This window comes from Nannospalax galili, unplaced genomic scaffold, assembly GCF_000622305.1.
Source record: "Nannospalax galili isolate Female #2095 unplaced genomic scaffold, S.galili_v1.0 scaffold433, whole genome shotgun sequence".
NCBI classification, from domain to species: domain Eukaryota; kingdom Metazoa; phylum Chordata; class Mammalia; order Rodentia; family Spalacidae; genus Nannospalax; species Nannospalax galili.
Window position 1 is genome coordinate 7,011,111 of NW_008338715.1, and position 7,506 is coordinate 7,018,616.

The following is a 7,506-nucleotide window of genomic DNA, read 5'->3' on the forward strand; positions in this document are numbered from 1 at the left end:
TTAAAATGATCATAGATCAAAAATAGTAATTTATATAAATTGTATGGATCATACTGACTGATCTATCATCTATCTAACTAAAATTTCCAGATACTGCAGTTCAGATAATGCATGGGAACTAAATTTATAAATAAACAAGAAGTCAGATGCCATCACTCTGTTCACTGTATATTAATACCAGGAAGGGAAAGAAGATGCTATTGCTTTGTCCATTTTGGTGTTTGATAGAACAACTGTACTTCTGTAACTTCACAATTTTTAGCAACTAAAAGTTCCTCTTGGTCTCTTGATCTTTGTTTTCTACACATAGTAGCCTTACACTATTTTTTTCTCCCTAAATTGCTTTCCTGCTTTGTCTTTTTAATAAACATAGACAAAGTCAAATATACCCTTCAAACGTTATTATTCCCTACCTGAAGAGTCATGATTACTTCTAATTCAAACATTTCTGCCTTAACTGGAACTTTATTAAGTGGACACTTTTTAACCATATATTCATCTGTATTTTAGAGCATAAGACTTGTGTCCAATGGGGGAAAAATCAATGTAATCAAAAGAAAGGAAAAAGTCTTATTTATTTGAAGTTAATTAATGGCAATGCAAAAACAGTCATCATTTCAAACCTTCCTATTCCTTCCTATTCTGCCATGTTTGCAATTCCAGGGAAGGATGGCTTCTTGCATAGCCAGGCATTACCTTCTTTGACATTATCCTCACCCATTCTCTGCTGACATGCAGATTAGTGTGAACCTATTCCCTTCAGTCTGTATACTTCATTTCTATTATTCAAATCACTGTTCTGTCTATTGTCATCCCTTAACTGAGCCACTACATCAATTTCCTAAAAGGTACCACTTAGATAATACTATCTAGTAAGATAATCTCATATAGAATATAGTGCACCAGGGGTAAAATGTTAAATACAAACCTGATAGGATGAAATCACATTTGGGAGTATTTTAATTCACTTTAATAGTGCTATATGTTTGTTATGCAAATTGTGGCCAAATTGTCTTTCTAAGAAGATGTCATCAATTGGGAAATGAGTTTTAATTTATGTAAATAAAGAAATGCAACAATTACTCAAGTTAACAATTCTCTGTGAAGTTTTTATGCATCCATCTCTTGTACGATATACATGATGAATCTTACAGATGAACACTTGAGATCTTTATATTCTAAACACCCACGAATGCACTAACAGTCATTATTTCTTATCCCGTAAATAAATGAGATTTTTTTTGGGGAAAAAAATGCACTGTAGTCACATCAAGATCATTAATACTTAAAATGTCATTTACATTTGTAAGCAACCTGAATAATTAAAAAAATGCAAATTTAGCCTACTTAGGCATAATAACTTTATATGTAAGTTTTATGAGCTGAATTTCATTACTTATTCATAATGTACCAACAATTAAAGAAACAAAGTACTGTAACAAAACTGTAAAAGTCAGTACATAAACAAGTGGCCCTATGGCAGTTTACAGAGAATGAAATAGCTTTTTCTTGTCTATTAGGAAAGTAAATTTGTCTGGGAAATGTTCATTGCTCCTAGACAAAACAAATTTTCTTCAAAATGAAATGAACTTGTAGAATCCATTTCTTAGCTTGCAAATAACTCACAGTTAAATTCCTTAGTGGGTGTGCTGTAAACAACAAAATAAGACATCATATTACCGAAAGGTGATGTTGTAGACTAAAGGAATCTTTCATTTATCTGAATCTAAAATGGCAAAAGAAGACAAATAGGGGATATGCACTATCATTTCTTGTGTTTTCAAACATAAATTTGAGTTGATTATTAAGCTTAAAGCTACTTTAATGGAAAAAAAAACACAAAGTAAGTTTAAGTCTTCAATCAGAAATATATACATATATATATATGTATTTTTTAATGCAATTAAAAATTGACCTATTTTCTAAATTATTTTTGAGAAATTCTGCTGAGTTTCAGTGGATAGCCTGGCATTTCCATTTTTGCTAGGATATTTTACATATTCACCTACTCAGGGTTATGGTATTATCTTCCCCGGCGAGTATTTTTCCCATGCATCTCCTTTTGTCCCATCTACTATCATTTTTTTTTTCCATAAAACATTCCCATCCTCTTCTACACCTAATACCACATGTGTTGAACCATGAATTTGGTTAAAATCAAATAAAATTTTGAGGGTTATTCAATGCCATATTTGTTTGTTTTAATGATTATTTAAAAGTACTCAAAGGGATTTTTTACAGTAAATCAATTATGAAAACAAATATGTAAACTGCTTTAATCCAAGCCTATTTACCTTTTCGTTTTGATCTTGGCTATAGGCGTTTACCTTAAAGAGTCAATGAGACATTTTGTTTTTAAAACAATATTTTACTTAGGTTATTTGCTCTCATTACACTAGATTTAAAAATAATTCTCATTTGCTGAAATAATCTGCTAATATTTAAAAATATTCTTCAGAGTGACTTTAAGCACCAGAATGCTCAGAAATAACCTCTTTCTTCAGGCAGTTCATTTTTCTTATGCCTTGCATTCGTAAGGTTTGAGCCTCATTTCTATAATATTTTTCGGTGTATAAATTTATTGAATTTTTGTGCCTTTCTTACAAAACATCTTAATCATCTTTATAACCCCTCCTCCATCCATACCCCCATACACACACCAGATTTCATGCATTCTGTCATATATGTTTAGGCCTATCAAGTTAACTTTGTATACCCAGATGTCTGTCAGTGCACGTTCATCTACTGGAGTCTAGTCACCCTATCTAGGGTCACTGTCTTAAAAATCAGCTCTCCCTCACAGATCAGTAATCAGTTGCCAATATTTCTTTAAAAAGGTTAGGTCCTGCTGTCCATTTCCCCACTTCTATACTGTGTTTTTTTCTGATGAGTCAACATAGGTCTTGTGTACGCTGACATCATTGCTGTAAGTTTGTATGAGTAATTTCCCAGAGGCCTGGAAGACTTTCCTTCTGATCATGTACCAAGCCTGGTTCTCTCAGTCTTTCTTTGCCCTCTTCCACAATGATCCTTTAGTCATGGGTGGGTGAGCTTGAATATAGGAGTCTTATTCAAAAAGGTGCTATGCTTTCTAGTCTCTTATTCTCTACACTTTGGACAGTTGTGGCTTCTGTGTGCATCATACTCTGTTGTATGAGGCATTTTAGTACTTTTAAGTTTATTTTTATTTTATATGTATAAGTGTTATGCCAGTATGTAAGTGCTCCTTGTGTGTGCAATGCCTGCAATAGCCAGAAGAGGGTGTCAGATCTCCTGGAAATGGAGTTACAGACCATTCTTAACTGCCATGTGAGTTCTGGGAACTGAACCCTGGTTCTCTGTAAGAGTAACCAGTGCTCTTATCCATTGAGTTATCCCACCAGTCATGTGTTAATCTTTTCTTCTATTATTTTTAAAAAATTATTAATGTTTTCTTTTATTATTATTTATATGTTTGGAAGTGGAGTGGGGAGTTTTGCATGTATCATGGAGGCCAGAAGAGGACAATAGAGTCCCTGGAAATTGCATTATAGAGAATTGTGAGTCATGAATGTGGGTGCTCAGAAGTGATATCTGGTTCCCGGCTAGAGAATTATGTACTCTTCAGCACCAAACAGTCCTTCCTTCCTCCCTCATCTGTTGAAATTAATGAAGCATTTCGGCATTCTTCATTTTGCTTAGTAGACAATCCATCGTAGGATCAGAATTCTGGTGATTATGTTCTCCAGGAGAATTCACAGTAAATTTTTCAGATAACCACCCTTCAGTGACAGTGAACCTATTGTGTTCCCTAAAATCCAGACCAATGGGAAGAAATTAGAAATTTTATTATTTGTTGCCAGTTACTATGTTTCTTTTCCAATTGATGGGTAGAATTGTCATATGTCTCTCTCATGTGCAGGGTATTAGTTATTTCACTATTTTCAGTATTAGATCAGTTTAAATGCACAGTGTTATGAAGCTGTGCTTATTTTATGCCCATTAAAATTTGCTTTCAATTAAATCAGCCATACTCTGGTTGAAAAATTTAATAATGTAGACAAAGTTTTCTAATCTGTTATCTTACATCAAATCCAAGTAAAAGAATCAGGACACGCCATAATATAAGTTGTTACCCCCGGATGCTTATTGTTCATCTACTTTAATTAGGTTTTTTACTGGGTCTCTCCCTAATCCTAGCTGACCTGGAACTCACTATGTGGACCAGGTTGATCTCAGTTTCACAGAGTCAGCCTGCCTTTGCCTAAGTTTCACCAGGGCTTGGATTAAAGTCATGCCCCACCAGAAGAAATGGTGGGGATGAAAATAACCTAACATCTATCAGCATATTGACAGCATGAAAGGAATATCTAAATTTTGCTTAAAGATTCATTAATTATTGATACCATCAGTGTACACATTTCTCAAAAAGACATTAGTCATTTTCCTTTGTGAACTTGGTAATGGTAGGTTGCCCAGACCATTTGCAGGAGGATGTGTTGAGGGCCTAAGGGGAATTAGAGATTGGGGTTAGAGGGTAGGATGAATAAAATACTTGTACAAAATATATAGACCATTCAAAAATAAGTGAAAATACTATTTAGAACAAAGATATTTAATATAAAATTCAATTCATTCTTTTTCAAACAAAGGGATAATACAAGTATTCCATAATATAAAGGTGGTCTCACCATTGCTTAGTTTAAAATGAGGTTACTGTCAACATAGTTTCATCTTGCATGATGGGAATATTCTACCTAGTAATTAAATAGCAGTTACACTCTACCATATACTTTTGAAATGTTTCCAAAGTCTACCCTTAAATGTGTAGGTGCATTGTAAAGTATTTAAATTACATACCTCAATTAACTGATTGTATGAAAGGTAATTATATCTTGGAAGTTAAAAGGCAGGCAAATGTGTGATAATCCCCTTAGGAAGGATCATGATTAAAAAGGTAAAGCTTCCCTTTAGGAAGGTATTTATGAAAATAATGGATACAGTTACATATGGCTTGAGCAATAACAGTGACCTAAACACAACTGAAAGTATAGCAGATGAGGAGGTGGTGGACAGCTAGCACAACAAGATTCCTGAGAACTTTGATGGTGTCTCTAGAAATTACTTTCTGAAATTCACTACCTGTAACCTCCCAAGCCAAATGTTCATCAATGTGAAGAGTCCAATACTCTGAATGAAACTAACATTATAACTGGAGTATTATACTCACACATTATATATACATATATATTCAAATATGAAGACAGAACACAGGTAGTTTCCGATGTTCACACATAAGTAGAAAGTTATTGAGTGATATACCTCATCAAAATGGAGGTATAGCAAGCAAAATAGGAAAACTTTTTCTCCAGAATAAAACATTAAACACAGAAACATGAAAATGTTGGTATCAATGATTTTAGAAATTATTGGGAAAAATTAGAAAAGTATAGAGAATCAAGAAAAATAATCAGGTTACTAATAACTCCTGAAGTAAAATATATATCAAAAAATAATTTACTTTCCAGACAAATATTCTTAAAATATTTTCAATAATGTGATAATACCTAATTGTTTTCTTTGAAATAATAAGAAAGAAAAGATAGAGAATGGAGACAAATAGGCAAGGACTGAAATGACAATGTGTAGACAGACAAGGTCAGATAAAAATCATCTCTGAGAGAAGCAAAGAGTAATATTATTTAGAATATGTAGTGGGAAAGGATTCATCAAAATGGGAGCAATTTGATTTCAGAAGAAAATCAAGACAATATTTATAGGCAGACTGGATGTGTGGTGCAAGCCTTTAATTCCAGCACTCTGGAGGCAGAGGCTGTAGATGATTGTGAGATCAAGACCAGCTTGGAATCACCTACATAGTGAGTTCCCAAGCCAGCTGGAGCAACATAGCAAGACCCTTCCTCAAAACAGCAACAAAGGATTTATAGACATCTGTAAGAGTCTGTGGGGACTTGGTGATAGATAACAACTCGACAGTCAGGAGAAGTAAAGACCATATGGGCATGGTGATAAAAAATGGAAACCTAACAGTTCTGGGAAACAGAAACCTAGCCCTGGAGAGGATAATGTGGGAGACAGGCTTGATCCTAGGGTGAAAGTCTTATTGACATCCATACATCAGGCCTGAGGCAACGGCCGGACTGCTGGAGCCACAAGGAATGCCTTGTGACATTTTGCTCCCATTGGCAGATCATGAGACTAATGCCTAGAGCTCACCACTCCCTAATCACCACCCTTGGATACCTCACCTTTAAACTACTTACTGTACTGTGAACCACCCTTGGAAACCTCACCTTTAAACTACTTACTGTGCTGTGATTGGACCACTACCTCTATATAAACTTGTGCCTTCCTGCAATAAACAAGATCTGCGTCACTGAGCCTGGTCTCCTGTGTCTGACTGCAGCTCCACTGACAGTCTCCTCACCAGCCCTGGGGTCTGGACCTGACGACTGATGGGAGGAACTAAGAGAGCAGGAGAGCTGCCATAGCCGGAGGAGAGCAGCCACAGCTGACGACCACAGATAGGAACTTGGCAGTTCTGGGAAACTGAAACCTAAAATGTTAAATAAGACCTGTGGTCATGACCAATCATATCTCAAGATGGAATAAGGGAGGCACACTCAATGTTCACAAATGTATATAAACACTCGCCTAAAGCTTTAATAAATGAGCTCCTGCTAGACAAGACTCAATGCCTCCTTGGTGGTGCCTCAGGAACAGAGGGTTAGGATGGCAGTGCACTTCCCGTCCTCGGCCCCCATCATGCTGTGTGTGAGAGAGGACCCCCCCGCAGGAGTCTAATTTCATATGGAGAGTACAAACCAATGCCCTTGATACCCCCTTGTCAGAGCGACAGAGGAGTTTTCAGGAAGGATAATTAAATGGAGAAAAGTTTATGGGATGCAAACTGCTGTTGTGAGAATGTCGAACTGGTATATAGTGCTCTTTATAGGCTTAGGTACAAGGGAAATTATCAAGTAACAAATTTCAAATTGATTATTTAGGAAATTTAGTTTATCATGAAAGATGAAAACTGTCACTTTGCTCAGGAGAAAACGAACATATGATAAAGTGACAATTCCACCTTGTGTCAGGATTTCCCACATATGCGTACACTTGGAAACCAGGCCATTTAGTACAGTACCCTGCATGGGTCTGGTACAGCACCACAAGCTAAATGTCATTCCTCTCTGTCTGGAATATTCATACACAAGCCACTTGAAGAGGAGGAGATCACATTACAATAATTCTATCAGTTCCATAAGTAGATGAAAGTCAACTCTTACATGTAAAAAAAGCTATAAATAAGTAACTGTGTTCTTGTAATGCATTGTTTTAATTGATCACAATTTAAAAATCCACATAAAAGCTGGGAGTGGTGGCACACTCCTTTAATCTCAGCACCTGGGGGGCAGATACATGCAGATCTCTTTGAGTTCAAATCCACTCTGGTCTACATAGCGATTTCCAGGCCAGCTGGAGCTAAAGGGAGAACCTGCCTCA